This window comes from Rousettus aegyptiacus, unplaced genomic scaffold, assembly GCF_014176215.1.
Source record: "Rousettus aegyptiacus isolate mRouAeg1 unplaced genomic scaffold, mRouAeg1.p scaffold_m13_p_11, whole genome shotgun sequence".
Lineage (NCBI taxonomy): Eukaryota > Metazoa > Chordata > Mammalia > Chiroptera > Pteropodidae > Rousettus > Rousettus aegyptiacus.
The window spans coordinates 67,284,701-67,303,659 of NW_023416286.1; positions in this window are offsets into that span (position 1 = coordinate 67,284,701).

Genomic DNA, 18,959 nt, shown 5'->3' on the forward strand with positions numbered 1-18,959 from the left:
TTTATTATACCTCTTGTAGGAAGGAAAAGCTCCTAAAAGATATCCATGTCAAATTCCTAGAACCTATTGATGTTATTTTACATTCTAAACGATGTGGTTAGGTTAAGGATCTTGAGAGAAAGAGTTTATCCTGGATTATTCGGAGGAGCCCTGAATGCCACCACAAGTGTTTATAAGAGAAGCAATGTGAGATTTTCACACAGACATGCACAGACAAGAAGCCAATGTGAAGATAAAGGCAGAAGTTGGAGTGATGAAGCTATAAACCCAAGAATAGACAGCCACCAGAAGTTGGAAGAGGCAAGGGACTAATTCTTTCCGAGAGCCTGCAGGGAGAGTATGGGCATGGTGAATTCAGACATCTGGTCTCCAAAACTGTGAGAAAAATAATTTATATTGTTCTAAACTGCCATGTGTGTGGTAACTTGTTATATAGCACCCTCAGGAAATTAATGCAATACTCTATAGACTTAGGGACTAAGAATATTTCCCAAGAAAGAAAAAGACCAATATTATTCTAGGTTCTATAATAGAATGACTTGGTAAAACCTGGGTTTTCAAGATTATAGTTTAATTAGCATATTCCATTTACCCCCAAATATCATGGCAGGTAATGAAACATATTTTGAACACTTTACCAATGACTTACATGACTTAGCAGTTCTATGCAAATTTCATTTTTTCTATAGAAAGAATAAATAGACCTTACTCTTGGCCTAATGTGCTGTTTTAACAGAATTCTTTCAATTCATCAACAATGGTTAAAATAGAGTAGGAACATTCAATTTAATGTCACTAGTCTCCCAAATGTAGTCAAAAAATGAGTCTGAGCATTGCTCTGAGTGTAAAACAATACCAAATCTTGGCCTTGTACCATCATCATCATGAGGTTAAGACAAGGTTTGTGCACTGAGATAAGACATTCATTAGATCTTCTGTCTCTATCATGAAATGAAAAATAAAAAAGAGTTCTAGAAAACAAACCCCTATGCTTCCCAACACAAAAAAAAGTCTCACCACTGCTATCAAAGTGGAAGTCACTGAAACTTACATATGTTTTTGTCCCAGGTTACATCAACCGTCAATAAACCACAGCAGCCATGACTCTTTTGCTATCACCATCATGTTCTGTGCATCCTTTATTCTTTTCTCGCCCCTTAACTCCTGAAACTCTACTTCTCTAAACATATCACTTATGTATTATGTTCATTATTTATTTTATGTCTCTTGAATTAGAATATAAAGCCTACAAGGCAGCAATCTTGAATCATTTTGTTTACTAATGTATTTGCCCAGTTTCTAGAACTATATGTAACTCCTACTAGTGGCTCAATAAGTACCTATTGCTTGAATAAGTGAGTGAGTGGATGATTAATCTGGCCACTTTTTCCCTTCTCAAGGAAAAATAATCTTCAAATATGCTGACCTGGATTCAAAGTCAAGTTTTCCATTAACTAATTGTGGACCTTAAAAAAGTAATAGCTTCAGTTTCTTCTTTAAAAACACAAATAATAATAATTAGCTTATTGTGAATTTAGATAAAAATTAGAACTATTTTGAAATAATAAAAAAGACTTTATATATATTGCCTGTTGTATCTTTATTGGGCAGAGTGAAGAAAAAGGAAAACAGTTTATTCAATAACCAACATTAATGCTGATTGCCAACTAAGAAAGCACAACTCCCAAGTTTCACTGCTTTACTTTCTAATTATTTATTATCTTATCTCCACATAAAGATTTTATTTTTCTCTCTTAAATACACATTCATGTACTTTTGAAAACTTTGTTCTATTAGGATATGTCCTAAAAAACAGACTGTTAATTTCCTTTTGTGTTTGAACATCCCAGTAGCCCTTCTCGACAGTTCCATTAAAATATAACTGCCAGGTTCTTTACGGCAAGAGGCCACCTTTCCATGAACACTAGCAAATAAAATTCTAGAGAAAGGGTTTATATTTGAAAACCCCAGTCAATATTTTGTTTTATCTTTTTCTTTCCAACTTTGGTGATTTATCTCAACATCTGTGTAGCCCCTCCAAGGTACCTAATCCTCTGATGAAACGTGATACAATCCAGGACTAGATAACTTGATGATTTGATCCTGGGACACACTTTCAGGGCAAGTCACAATCACTGTGCTGCCACTGCTAGGAGCACACGTAGTGAAGCTTAACTGGGTTCCCCTGGAGTTCCTCCACCCCATTGCTAATGCTGCTATCTCAGTCGATTCTATTGTGCTATTTGCTAATCATTTCACTAGAATTTATCATGGGCATTATCACTAGTCTTACTAATGGATGACAGAATCTCTTTTCAGAGAAGAAGAGAAAAATTTGAGCTTTTCAGAGACGTCTGATTAGAATGATAAGAAAAAATTTTTATTAAATAAAAAGCTAAAATAAAAAAGAGAAACCTATTGATCTTGGAATACCCCCCTCCTATGTTTTTATTTCTTAATGGGCAAAGAAAAAGAAAATACCTTTCATAGTATACCGGCAGCCTTTTCTTATCATTAAACAGGTTTTAGAATTCTGTCTCACAGGGTTAAATGGAGGCTGACATTAGGAAGAACAAGAACTACAAGTAATCTTACTGATTCTCGCAACTTACTTAGCCAACTTCCAGCGAACCCAATATGAGATTAAGGCAATTAAGGTTACCATCAGTAGTATTGTGTGTAGTAAAGTCCCCAAATACAATTTTCTAATTCCTTGAACAAAGGCAATCTATTTTTATGGTCAGCCCTTTCCTATGGCTTAAGGAATGTTAAGAATTCTGAAGTAAAAGAAATTATCGAACACAACAAATTTATCATATAACACTATATATGCTTTCTCAAACACAAGACAAAAAACAAGATCTAATGGCACATGCTAGTAAATACTGTAATTCAAAAGTTTTAGAAGTATTAGAAGAGTTAAAGACTATTTAGATAAAGCTGTAACAACCAGTGTAATATAAAAATATATGCAATTTATATTGCTGACAAATTCACAGGTTTGACAAAATTAACGTGGCTGTTTTCTCATATACATAATGAATGAAATGCTGAATTTCAATTTGTAGTTAATGAAAATAAAGATTTTGCTTTATTTAATATCCAAATCATTGATACTCTTAATTTTATCCATAAATATCATGAGAGTTCATGGACTCTAGTTTAAAAATCTATGTATTTAATTATCTGTGTCACTCATATTTGATTGTACATTCTACCAAATGGCCTGTTTCATTATTCATTATTATTTGTCCTACATCAGAACCCCATTACAAAAGGAGAAAAAAATCACATGCTCTGATTTAAAATTGATATCAAATACGTTTATTTTTTTCATCCTTACTGCCACTGCTTTTATTTTTGGTTTAACTACTAATAAGCATCTTAACACCACATTACTTTTACTCATAAATTTCTTCAATCCATTTTACCTTCTGAATCCCATATATATATACAAATCTGATCATGTAAGTTAAAATGTGTTTTTTTCTCACATTCCTCAACTCAATTGCATTGCTCTGATTTTTATCATTAGTGGTGACTAAGTACACAGGTGTGGAACAGTATGCACTTATTAATCTCTCATTAAACATATATCTATGACCTTATTATCAGCAAAAACTAGTGCTAAAGAAGTGTGCGTGTGCGTGTGTGAGCATGCACACACACACATCTGTGTGTACAAGGACAAAAATTGGGATGCAATGAATATGAAAACCCTTATTCTTGCATTCTATTCTGCTTCCCTGCAGACAGTTTCTTTAAGCCCTGGTATATGGTTCTCAACATTTTCAGGTTATAATAGTAGAGTTTTAAATATTACTGCTAGAAGACATGACAATGTGTTCTTGCAATGACAAAATACATTGGGATGCAATTTATATCCTAAGTGATTGTGGCTGTATGAAAAAGATATTTTAGAAGATTTTGCTATTCTGTTTTGTTTTGTTTGTTTTGTTTTAATTGGATAAATTTCCAGTGATTCATACAGTATGTTTTTAAAAATGGATATTTTCCACACCAAATAAATTTGGCAGAATGAAAATCAGATCTGTTGAAAGATGAATTCATACAATACCTGTACAGAGAGTGATAATCTCTGTCTATTTGAACACTCATTATGTTTAGTGCTAACTTGTGCCCAGATCACTCTTCTATCTTCACTTAGACAATTTGTACTATTTGTTACTAGAATGCATATAAGTATTCTACATTAAAGCTGATGATTAACAAAAAGACTAGGTCAAAAAAATATCTACACTATTTTCAGCTACTTCAAAACATTTTGTAATTTACTCTAAATAACAACATTAATTGTAACATAGAAGCAGCCACCGGCCTGTATCAGTTCATTTGGGCTGCTATAACAAAATATCATAAACTAGGTGACTTATAAACAATACAATTTATATCTCACAGTTCTAGAGGCAGGAAATTCAAGATAAGAGTGCCAGCATGGTCAAGTTCTGGTGAATGGCCTCTTATGGGTTGCAAATGGTCTACTTCTTGTTGTGTCCCCATATGGTAGTAGGGGCTAGGGAGCTCTGTGGGGCTTCTTTCTTAAAAGCATTGATCCTAATCATATGGGCTCTGCCTTTATGACCTAATCATCTTCCAAAGTTCCCATCACCTAATACAATCACATTGGAGATTGTTTTAACATACAAAGTTGGGGAACATACGTGCATTCAGAGCATAGCTTTTAAAGATATGTATGTTATGTTATATGAATGAGAACAAGGAATTGCTAATGCTAATTGTGGTAAGGAATCATCTACTTTAAGCAACTACTACAAAATGTACCAGCATTTCAGATTTTCATGAGAATATCTTTCATTGGATTTTTTTATAGAGCAATTTGTAAATGTTACTGAAAGTAAATAATATCACACCCAGATTACATTAAAGTTATTGTAACATAGCTTTTCAGAACATCAAATTTACTCAGAGATTTTTGAAGAGAAACACTGACTATTAAAGAAAGACATAGCATATAGTTTACATAAATTTTAAGAAAAAAATTATAAAGATAAGTATATTTTGATTTTGCACTGGAGGCAGATGAGGTAAACCGTATTGGATTGTTTCTAACTTTTCTTGACCTCTTACTCCGGGATATGTTTGTGGAAAAATGTTTCAGAAACTCGACAGAAAAAAAGTTAAATTTAAGAAATCATCTTGCAAGCAATGTAGTAAGCAAAATTGACCACTTTGTAAATACAAGTCTATCTAGAGCACTTGATTTATATACAAAAAATTAAGTTTAAATATTTCAGACCATTGCCTCAGGGAATTGTGGCTTGTCAGTTGATTGTTTACAGCATGAATGTAACCACAGTATTTTTCTTCGTACACACACACACATCAACTAGAAATGGAAAGTATATCTCTCTCTCTCTTTCTCTCTCACATATACACAATACATAAAAATGCAGAATTTCATTTGATTTAATACTTTCATTCAGGGATTCCATGCAGACAATTACTATAGGTAAATTAAAAAAAATACATCCTTTCCTAATTAAAAAGTAAGACTTTAATACCTTATTTCCTAATTATTTTTTAATATTTTTCAATACTTACTATGTGAATTAATTTTTTCTAAAATACCTATTGTATATAAGGATGTTATATATTTCTATATGCAGTTTATATAGAAAATATATACTGTATGTTAAAGAGCAGTTATTTACGTGGACAATAGTAACTTTTAAAGATGTAACAAGTAAATGCTACTGTGAATAAATGTGCCTTTTCAGCCAAAACTCTTGGATAATGTATTCCTCCAAAAATAAAGTATATTTTGAGAATATCTCTATTGTTCCAAATTCTTAGATCTTAAGTATATTACCTATGGCTTCTTGATAATTAATTCACATATTCTATATTTTTATTATTTTATAAAATAATTTTTACATGACCCCAATTTATATTTCCTTTTTAGTTATTCTATGTCTGCATTAGCCTTTTGCCAAAGTCCTCCAAAAAATCAAGGTATGAAAACATTTGTGGAGAAAACACAGAATTCACTGATCTCTGTAATATGCTGTATTCATTTCCTTTGATGTAAATACTCCTATTTAGTTCCATATGAATGGCCATTTCAGTCAAATTATATATTTTCCCTAAAAAATGCCAGTTGCAACACTATTATATATTTACAAATAGCTTCTAAAAGTTCAATCAAGTGTGCATATACATATATTGTGTGTGTGTGTGTGTGTATATACACTCTGAAAGCTTAAGTAAGAGATTGCCATTTCAAATTAACTAGAAAAATGTGAAAATACATGATATTACGATTAGCTATTAAATCGAATTGCTGTAATTACATAAAATTTATGGTGTAACTTTTAAAATAGGAAGTGAGTAAATATAGTAGTAGAAAGTAAATTATATATAACAAAATATGATAGTAGACTCCTTAATATATTTAAATTTTGGAGCATTAAATAGGATTCACTTAAGATAAATTAATTTTAGAGTCTCATAATTTTTTTAAAAAAATTACAAATATTCAATGTATTAAAAAGCAAATGATGGTCAATCCAAGTCAACAATACAATGTTAACTGCCATAGCAATATCCAAGGTCTGTGACCATAACCTTGGATACCAGCACTTTCTATATCCACTGGCACTTTCTAGGTCTATTTATTACTACTAAACTTTCATTCACATTTAAAAAAAACTAATAAACAAAGTAAATTGTTTTAGGTGTAAAATACTTCAAAAGTTTATAAAAATAAAAATTTCTAAAATATTTTATTAAATGTGAAGAAACAAAATTGTCCTGTTGATAGCAAATGATATATTTCTTCAACAAATACTTATCATTTAACAAACATTTATAAAATATTCATTATCTGCTAGAAATGTTGCAAGGATATGGAATATTAAACAAGACAGACATTTTCTGCACTCATGGGAATAAAGACATTAACAAAAAGTAAACTCCGTAAGTGCAAATAGTATAATGCCATAATAGATATTTGTTAGAGTGCTCTATGACCATTGCTTTCTTAAGGCAGTCAGGGAATGCATCTCTGAGAAAATGACACGTAATTTGAAAATGCGAGATATCACACATTCAGCCATAAAATTAGTTAAGAGAACACTCAAGGTAGAGAGAAGAACCAGTGCAAAGAGTCAGTGTAAAAATGTTAAATTTGAAAAGTATATTAATGTTCTAAACAGAATTTTCAGCTGTCCGTTGGGAACTTTTGAGCATATTAATTTTGTGTAAAGTACAAATATGTATTAGGATAATTACGGTAAGAATAATTACAATCGTGGTATATACACATACATACATATATACATACATACACACATACATTGATACAAACATGCATACATATATTTTAAATATATTTCCAGTGACAGAAATTAAATGTTAGCACTTAACACCAGTGCTTGCTTCACTTATCACAATTAAATGTTTACTTTAAGGATTGATGACTAATATGAATAATTTTCTCAAAGTTATTCCATTTTTATTTGCACTGGTCATATTTAGAATAGATTAGAGTATTTTTCAATGTAGCTAAGAAACTTAGTTATAAATAGAAAAAAAATAAATCATTTTTTCAATTAACACAACGGAAGATTGATTTCAATGAAATTTTCTTCATATTGTTCAAATGTTTGCTCTACGATGTTTAAATAAACTTTGTTTATTTAAAAACTCATGTGCTGATTGAGTTAATATTCCTTCCAAGACTCTAAGCTATATTTGATCTAAACAAAGCGATGGGGGAAAGTAACATATTCAATCAATGACTTGTTTTAGATTCCCCAAGCAACTGGTTTGACAGCATCTCTTCTTGAAGAGATTAGTTGTGGAGGTGCTCTACAGACATAGTACAATTAGCCTGTATCAGGCAATGAAGTGTGGACATGTAAACATTTAGATTTATCAGTGGTATACTGGTTAATGTCTGAAAGTGTTAATACATATTTTACCCCATTAAATAATAACCAGGACATAATATAGGCAATATAGAGAATGAAGACTATGGTATTTTATTTGTACATAAATAATAAAGCTACCTTGAGAATACATGCACTATTTTATATTAGCATAAAAAATCGGTAAGTGAACAGTATATGCCTACATCTATTTTTACAGAATCCCCTTCTCAGTTTTCCTTCTCTATATTTGGTGTATTTCTTAAATTTAAATGCCATAATGAGGTCTTCTGTATATGCTTAAATAACAAAGAATGTTATTTTCCATCTAAGCGAAACAGGCTCATTGGGGCTTTAATTCTTCCCAGGTTCATCTTTGCACATTAAGTTGGCTCACTAAGTAAAATATACCACATGTATGAAAGCTCTGACATCTACTACTACATGTGGTTCTTCAAAGACAACACCTCCCTTTGCCATTTTGAGGCTGTCCCAAGATTCTCTCTATTGGTTCCTTTGAATATTCTTTGAAGTGCCACATGTAACTAAAAGAGTCCTGTGATGCATCACTACATTATGAATTCCAGCTGCAAGCCAGCTTCCTGCTGAAGCTTAGGGATTGGAAAGAAATCACAATATGCCATCCATCTTGTTAAAATATACTCAAGAAGAAAGTTGTTAAAGGGAAAATGTTAGAGAGGTGAGGTCACAATAGCCTTTATGCTGCTTATTTATGAAACCTCTCACAATCAGCTGAATTAGGTACTATGGTATTTTTATTTCAGATGCCTGACTCTAAATTAAATTGTCACCTTTAGTGCATATCAAGATGTTTTCTCATCTTTTTCTAAAATAGTTTTCAGCTTGCCATCACTTTGCTCAACTTTTAGATCTAGGCCTAAATATTTCTTTCTTTATTGTTTATTTTTAAAAGGGCTACTGACAGTAACAACCACAATAAAATACTGTAGATTTTATTTTAAAAAAGGAAATTGACAAACATTACCAATCTTAATACCACTGATGTATGTTAAGTCAGCATACAGATTAGGCCTGAATGTGATGAACAATTTTCAACATTTAACTCATAAAAGAAATCTGTTCTGGTCCTATTTGGCCAAGGCCAAAAATTCCGACACATCATATATTGGTTGAATCAGGATGTCTACTTCTATTCTTACTTTTTTGTATTCATACAAAAGTGCTCACAAAAAAGTATCTTTCCTTTTAATATCATATATCTTTTGATCATGTGAATTCATGTTCACGTTCCTCCGAGCCCTCTTAATAACATTTTGTTGGGGTGAGGTGGACACACACTTATTACTTTTCATATCAATTCAGCGTTTTGTCAGTATCTATGACAATCTCAATCTAATCATATCTTCTGTTTGTTCAGTATATACATCTTCAGAACAAATTTGTCCACAATTTATTCATTATTATTTCATTGTTGCTCCATCTGTGCACACAAATCTGGACCACCTTAAATCTGAAGTCAAGTTCTACACCTGTTGCTGTGATGTATTCGATGGTCAGTCCTGATGTCACAAATTAGAAAAACTGGAAGCACAGGCATTACTCTTCAAAAACGAGGCATACGACTGCATAAATGTAAGACTCATGTTACGATTTCCAAATGGGTGTTAGAACACTATATAAATTATGTGTTTTATTGATGCTGCTGCAGTTACTACCCTATATCACCCTACTGCAGTGATTTGCAGACTAAAAATTTGAGAAATAATTTTTATAATGCTCACACCTCTGGCTACATACCATGTCCACTGTAACTTAATATTTAAGATGTCAGCACACTTGGAAAAGTATTGCAAGACATTAATTTACTAACAGCTAACTTAGTCAATATTTACTATAGGCCAGACACTGTCCTAAGTGCTTCACATATTTTAATGGATCAAATAATCATGCCATTCTGTTATTATCCTGAAGTGACCACCCTGGAGAGCGGGATGGACCCCTCACACATACTACCCAAATTTTGGTCAGATATTGGGATTGTTGACACTAAACACATAGCATACCATAAGGGTACAATAATTTTTATTCCATAAGTAATTAAAATTTCTGGGTAGAGCAGAACAGGTCTCTCATGCAGATACAAAATGGCCTGAGATAACAAGGAAAGGAGAGTGCCTTAGAGTTCTTATTATGACTAGGAGGTACTGCTGAGAATGAGAGTTCTACATGGTCAGGGGCTCAGGTAGTTTGAACCTTCCACCAGTGGCAAAGGATGAGGGAACCTACATAGGCTTTCTTATTGGCTTGGGTATATGTGGAAAACAAGGAAAAGGGGGGGGGGGGAAACCTTTAAAAACTAAAACAAATCAAATACTTAAAGCTGATGTCAGACTCTTTATTACACTTTATCCTTGCTTTTGGACTGATGACTGAAAAATGCCACGTTTCATTAATTGAATTCTGATGGGTTTAAATAAACTACTGTGATACCCTGAGGCCTGCATGATCTGAGACTAGTGGGGGAGGTAAGAATTGTGTTGAATGCTCTGTTTAAGAAGTCAGCATCGCATATTCTGAGAAGTGAATGGAGTGACTTGGTCACTATCAATAATACTGGAACTCTGAAGTGGGTAAGAAGTGTCTCAGGGAGATCTTGCATTTTGGCTTTAGTATATTTAATATACATAAAACATGTGTTACCTTGATTTATGTTGTTTCTATGAAGCAAGAGATACCTATAATTCTTTACCTCAAGGGAAGTAATTCTTAGGCAATGGCCCAAGGGTCTGGAAAATAGGGTAGATTTTTGTTCAGGGCATCCTGTACTAAAGTAACTCCCTTGATGACATCACTTTCTTTTCTACCATGATTTTAATTAAAGTCCCTGATCTCTGGATTACTATTCACAAATGTAAAATGTGAAAACTGATGTTTTAGTAAGTTTGATGCAAATTCATTTGATAGCAAACATAATTTGCACTGATGTGTAGTAATTTATATCATTTATCTCTCTCACCTATTAAAAATAGATATGTTTCACTTTTAAAATTAGTGAGTTCTAATGCTTTAAATGAAAGGTATAAAAAAGAAGAGATATGGGTTTGATTACAAGGTTCGTCATCATAATACCTTTCTTATATCAGCAAAATTATTTATTTTTGAGGTACAAAATGTTTAAGATAAATATTGTAGACCTATAATATTGCAATGCTTTGTTCTTATTACTTATTTGTAGAGAAATAATGAACAAGCACAGGCCGAGACAAATAGGAAGCTGGTACTTTTGTGAAGCTGACCTTGTTAGATTTTTGGGTTTTTATCTTTTAAATATAAAATCCTATCTCATATAGTTGATCTACCTAATGAAAAATGGAAATCACATCAATCAAAATTAGAGATCTGTAATGGTAAAATATACCGAAACGAGTTATAGAACAGAAGAAGGTTGCTGGTAAAGGGAAGAGAAAAAAATGTGAACTTTATTTTACATATAAGTTTAAGTCGAGACATAAAAGTGATAGTTATGTTGCAGGAGGCAACTTAATTTTTTTGTAAATCAAGAGTGAAGAAGGAAGGGAAAGTAGGAAGGAGGGAGAGAGAGAAAAAAGAGAAAGATGACAGAGATCAAGAAATGATTAAATGATATTGATGCTCCGTATCATTAGCATATATAAAATCATCCAAGAAGAATATACAAAGAATTAAAGAATGGATAAAGAGAAAGAGAGAAGGATGTTTAAAGGGAGAGTTAAGGAAGAAAGTCTGAAGACACTAAAAGGAAAACAAAGGCAAAGAAAGATAATTCCATGAAAATAACAAAATTGGAAAGAAAGAAACAGTGGAGTAGTAAGGATTTAATGATATAAAAACAAGAAAACAAAAGGGTAGTTTATGAAATATTATCAATGCATAGAAGCCCAAAAAGACAATGTTTAGTATCAGTAAGAATAATTGCATTAGGAGTGGTGGATGTAGAAACAAATTTTGATTTGAAGAGCGAATGAGTAACAAGAAGTTTGAGAGAGAAAAATGTCAGATTATATTTGAGTATGACATAGGTGTGAGTGATAGATTTCTTATATTCCTGTTTTTATTGTTCATATATTTTAGTAATTATAAATTGAATAAATAATTCATGGTTGCTTTGGGTTTTTAGAACATACGAATTAGAAATTAAATTCCATACTCAAGCTTAAGCACTACTAATAATTTGTGTACGTCTTTCTTGATACACATTCTCACTCATGGGATCCTATGATACATACGGCTATGAAAACAGACATTTCTGACAAGGTTTCAAGATCACTCATGGGATCCTATGATACATACTGCTATGAAAACAGACATTTCTGACAAAGTTTCAAGATCAGTAGTTACTGATAGCATTGTTATTTTAGCAGGGGTATATTATCACACTATATGGACACATTGACATTTATTTAATTATATCTTATTGTTAGATATTTAAAATACGTTTCTATTTTTTCTTTCATTTTTTGAGGGAGAAGATTGTAAATATTTAAAGAGTAGACGATATACATTTTAGCCTATTTGTCCCATTAATTCCTCAGGAAAAATTAACAGATTTAACTTTGTGAGATACTATATATGTATAGTATACAGTAATCCCTCCTTACTCACAGGAGATCTGTTCTAAGACCCTCAGTCGATTCTTAAAACTGTGGAGAGTACCAAAGCCTATGTATATTGCCTTTTTCTATACATGCATGCCTATGATAAAGTTTAATTTAAAAAAATAAGCATAGTATGAGATTAACAACAATAACTAATAAAAAATAGAACAATTATAACAATATATTGTAATAAAAGTTGTATGAATGCGGTCTTTCTCTCTCTCAAGTATTTTACTGTACAGTACAGCTTAGATCTGCTGGAGAAAGGGATGATTCACATGCCAGGTGGGACAGAGCAGAATGGCACAAGATTCACCATGCTATTCAGAAAGGTAAGCAATTTAAAACATATAAATCTTTTATTTTTTGAATTTCCCACTTAATACTTTTGGAATGTGGTCAACTATGGATAAATGAAACTGTGGAAAGTGAAACTTCAAGTAAATGTGGACTACTGTACCCACACACACAAATACATGTATAACAAGTACACCTTGAAGCAAAAAAAAAAAAAAAAAAAGTCATTATGAGGAATTTGTGAATGCTTTTAAGGTAAAAATAAAAATACAGAAATGAAAATTACTATTAAGGAAAGAAACTAAATAGATGTAGTTATATCTTTGAGGGAGTGGAAAGAATTTTGAATCAGTAAAGAAATTAAAAAGAAAAACGGCTTAGATAGAAAATTTTTTCCTATTTTTTTTTTAAAGAGAGGTGAGGAAAAGGAACAAAAATGTAATTGATATAGATTAGATCACATATGTGTATACACTAACTTGATAGAGTACACCTGAAACCTACATTGTCTATAAATAGCAGGTATAAAGTCAGGACCAGAGCTGAGGAAAACTAATGAAAGATTGAAATTGTCATGTTGATACACAGGAAAATAAGGTCAGAAGGAACCAGAGGACTAGCAGTTTAAATGAAGTGAGGTAAAATGGGAGAAGATACACTTGAGGCCTCACCAATCTATACAACAGAAAGGTTTTTATTTGTTTTTGCTTTTCTAGTTGAAAACCTAGATTTAGAAACATTGTTATAATTTGTAGATAAATGAGAAAGACAAAGTTTTTGTTTTTGTTTTTGTTTTTAATTTTTGTTATAGTCTGGAAAGTAAGTGAAGTGATATAGGATGAAGTCTAAAACTGAAAGAGGAAAAAATAGAGAAGAAAGAATGTTGTTAGATTGGGAGAAGGAAGGAAAGATGAAATGTTCTCATCCAAAACTACAGAAAAATAAGTATGCAAAGGGAAAAGAAATCACGCTCTTCCAGATGGTGGACCAGTTAATATACGATGGAACTCAAAAGAAAATAAAGGAAATCATAACCAAATAAAGGGTTTGCACGTTAAGTAACACTTCTATTTCAGTAAGAGAGAGAGGAAGAGGAGAAGAGGGGAGGGGAGGGGAGGGGAGAAGAAAGGAAGTGATTTCTTCTCTAGGGGCATTTACCCATTCTAGTGTGAGCAGATCTAGTGGGCCCAGAAAAATAGATTTCACTTGAAAGCAAAACTGGAGTGCTTTAGCAGTCTTTCAGAATTGTCCTTTCAGAATGGCAACCAGGTTAACTCATAATCAGATTTCCTTTGGCCTGAAACTCTGTCTGCATTTTAGTATAAAGGTGAAGAATCTAGTTGGAAGCGAAAGATAGAGTGATATTTCCTGTATTCTTATAGTGCTTAATCTTGCCACAAGCTTATGAACAGTCTTCCTGTCAAGGCATTTGCCATACTTTGAAGTTACCTGAGGCAGGAAGTTAGGAGCTGAACTCAAAATTTCCAAGGAGCAAAATGAAAGCTCTTTCAGTCTTTCATAATAACAAGCCAGGTCCCCCGAAGTTGTTGAATATAAAACCCAGGAAGTCTTCAATTAAGGGACAGAAATAAATGGTCTCTGACAAAATACCAGTTTAAATTAAGGTATTCAGCAAAACAAGAGATATTTAACCTGATATTACACATTTCCGCATTGTAAAATGCAAGTGATAAAACCAATTTCATCAACTTTTAAAAAAATTAAATGAGAAAATACAAAATTACATATATATGTGTATATATATACATATATGGTTCATAGTAAGAGCTTAAGAAATAGAACTTTATTGCTACACACACACACACACACACACACACACATACACACAATCAACTATATTTTGAGTCCTAGGATAACAACTACTGTGTGTCTTTACTGATACTTATATCTCTGGAACTTAACACAGTGCAGTGTCTGAAATCTGATTGGTATTCAGTATATATTTATAACATAAATATCATTACCATTGGATTCTTACAATGGTAATGAATGTAGAAACAGTGGGAAGAACATCAGCCTCCTAGTTTTTCAGCCTTTGTGAATAGTGCTATTTGGTTCTTGGTTAGTGTGGTTTAGTGTAAATTCTCCATAACAAAAACATATATAACAATTGTAATTAAAGACATATTTGAGCAAATGTGCATGTGAAGAATAAATATTTTTCTTAAGTAAGGGCTTAGATGGAACAAAAAGACATTAGATACTGACCTAAGACAGCAGAGTGTGGTTTTCAGAGACAAGAATTGAAGAACTTATATAATGTATTGTTCAGTCAGTTATAAAGGAAAATGATTTCAGTGAATTAAATTCAGCTGAAGTCTTTTTTCAATTCCCGAGATGGTAATAGGAGAATTTGTTTTAAATTTTTAGAAACGTACATAGTGTTTTCATTTCATAGTATGAGGGTCATTATCTACAAAAATATTTTATTAGTGTAAATAGCAAATGACACAGATAAAGGATCTCATATTATTACTGTTTCTCAATTTGTCAAATCCTGTAAGAGTACTGCTGTCAAAGTTCTGGTTTTTAGAGGGAAAATTTAAATAGCTCCCCTTAGAAAACTGATATTTCACAATTTATAGCTGTATTAATAGGTCACCTATAATTTATTAAGAAATAGGACTAAAAGCAGATAATTTCTGAAGTTGTAAACAGGCTTTAAGATCTATATCACTTCCTGGAATAGCAAGCTTTATCAAGCATCATAGTTGTATTTGAAGATTTCAAGGAGGCAGAGACAGTCAAGTATTAGCAAATTGATGGAAGAAGAAATCCAAACAAGAAATTGTGTTTAAGGTTATATGAAACAGAATATCTGATCTCTGAGGCTGTAGCAGCATGACTAAATGGTATTAGTCAGTGCTCTGAAATTCCATGACTTATTAGAAGGTGACATACATGCCTTCATATGATTACCCTAGTACTGCTTTCAGCTCCAGAAAATGATCTTCACATCTTTTAAATGCATACCTCAAATGAAAAAAAAAATGCATGAATTGAGTACGTAATTTTTTAAAAATCCACTAAACATTATATGAATGTATGTAGGTATGACATTATAGCTTGTTTCCTAATTTGTTGACTGAATATAAATTGTTTGTACCATAATCATTTCCATTTTGCTTTTGTAATCATAAATATCATTATATAATACAGCAAACTTATAATCAGTTATACGAAAGGCATTTCACATATATAATGCCTACCTGTTAATGAACTCTGTAAGATCAACACCTTAGTAACTTGTTTAGCTTCATTTCATAACTAAACTTTAACTCCATAAAGAACATAAATTTTCTTATTTATTTAAATCTATCTTGCTTAAGATTGAATCTATATATATGTAGTCATGGAACAGGACTTTATTAAGAAACTTCACAGAGACTAGAATTTATCATACTCCACTTAAATGTGTATAAATATATAATTCTGCATAATAAAATAAGTTAAAGCTACTTACAATTTAAAATAATACAATAAAAATTTAAAACAAATCATTTTTATTTAGACAGTTAAAAATAGTTTAAAAGGATCAGAAACTATGCAGTGAGCATGATGCTATATCTTTTGACATTTGACATAAATGAATAATCTAAACTATTAAAACCATTTCTATTTCTGAATGACTTAGTTAATATGATATGATAATCTATTCATACTCTAGGATTTTATGATGCTATGAGAATGCAAGAGCTCAAAGAGTTATCAGGGAATTGTAACTGTAATCCAGTAATGACATAGAGTGGAATACATAGAGGAAAGTCTTTAGAATTATGTCTGAAGGCTGTGGAATCAAGAACTGCAACTGTCTTGCTTTGCCCCCTGACATTGAGCTTAATAGAGTTCATGTAAAAAATTATTTTAAATATAAAATATTTTATTTCTATTATGTTCATGATTACATATTTTAAATACATAAGCAAAAATGGAAAATAACAAAACACTTACATACCCACAATCCACATCAATAAAATGTTAACATCATAAGTATTTAAGATTTATATTTTAAATAAATAAAATTTCGTAGATATGTTTGAAGTCTCTAATGTGCCTGTGTCTTTACTGATATGTCTTTCTTCTGTTCCAGAAAAAATCACTGTCACAATTTCAGATGTATCATTCTAATGTATGTTCTTATATAATTTAGTATCTGTTTCCATAAAAAAATATTTTTTAACTTTTAAAGTTTTTAACATAAAAATAGGATTATGGTTTTATCATTTTGAAAATTTTAAATTTTTATTCAAATTTATGCTTTGACTATATCTTCATTAATATTAAATGTGCTCTAGATTATTCATGTCTAGCATGCTCATTATAATATTGTATGAAAATACTGCAACTTATTTATGTATTTTCTTGCAGATCAGTATTTATATTTCCTGTTTTCCACAGAACTATTTTTTCTAACTTCTTATGTGTGAAAGTTTCTCCAGGACATATACTCTAGAAAACTGAACCCTTAAAATTTCTACTAGTAGATGATGAGTCTTTGAATATGTACAGTGCTTATCTACAGGCTCTTTCCTGCTTAATATTTATATCTAATATGCTATAAACATATTGCTCCTCTGTCCTAAAGAGCAAGATGTCAGAGTCATAGTGGACCGGGGTGCTGTACTTCAGGATGTACAGATATTCCTGATCTTAATCATATTGAGATGTAGGAGAAAGGTTTATTAACATCCCAGGTCAAGAGTGTACCCATAAACTGCTATTCATTCCATGATAATGAGAACTGTTTCTGAATATCTTTTATAATATAGGTAGAAATGAAATTTACCAAGTTAATAGTCCCATGTTATCTACCTTAGACCTATAGCCAAGTTAGCACACTGAGCACAGTGTCTGCAATTACAGCCTACTATTTGTTTGAGCATATGGTAATCTACCTCATCTGCCAGTACCATTTTGGTTTTTGCAGGGTCAAGAAAGGAATTTAAATGGAGACATCATGGGTACTCACCACTCTCACATTCTTTAGTATTCAAGGATGAAATCAATTCCAATTTCTGCTGTTTCTTCAGACAAATATTATTATTTTATTTAATATCTTACCATGGGGAAGGAATCCAATTCAGAAACTTCTACTTAGCCTTCCTCATTATATTCATTCTTAATTTAAAGAACAAAGACTCAAACTGTATGGTTGTATTCATTATCTCGGTATGTTTATTTTAATATGCAATTTGGGATTGTTTTCTGTAGATACAGTGCACCTACTGTGTGATCTGGGCTGGACAGTGGCCTTCATTCATTGCCCATCTGCCATATAAATATGCTCTATAATAAATCTGCTTATAGATTAGGAATCAATATGGGAATTGACCACATACAAAATAAATATAATTACATCATATACTCAGAGGCTGGATAATTATATTTGTAGTTGTACCAGAACCATAGTCAAACTCAAGCCAGATTTTCATCCCTCCTCTCTGATTAGTAACCTGCTAATTTTTAAAGATCAGTGTCAGTTCAGAGTCAGCATCTAATAACCCCTAACAGTTCTGATCATTTCCTTTCTCTGGTGTCTAGTCAGCCATATATGACAAATTCATGGTGTGCAGCAAAGGTTGCACTATAGATCACTTTCTCAAAGTTTCTGGATTCCCTCTTTACCAATTTCTCCTAGTCTGATTGGGTTAAGTGTTTGAACTAGGGTAAGAAGCCAAGGATCTCTACTGTATTAGCTTAAGTTTTGTTTTGTTTTTGTTTTTGTTTTATTTTGTTTTGTTTTGTTTTGTTTTGTGTATGTCTGTCCACCAATTAGACTTCTAATTATAATTATTATTTGTATTACTTTCCATTTTATATATGAAGCAACAATTTATCAGGCTTTCCATTTCTTATATATCCCTTTACCTTGTAACCAACTGGCCATATTCACAAATGTTCAGTGGGTTAAACTCTCTGATTATGTTTTTGCAACCATGGCTTATTTTTCTAATTGCACTCATCTGTGCCTTTGATGGTTATCAGTTACCATCTGGCCTCAACTACTCTGGAATCCGATTATTCCCATTGATAGCAAGAAATCAATTCATTGCATCCTTGTCCAATATCATCTATAGCCTACGATAGCCAGTAACCACAGAGGTAACTGTACATC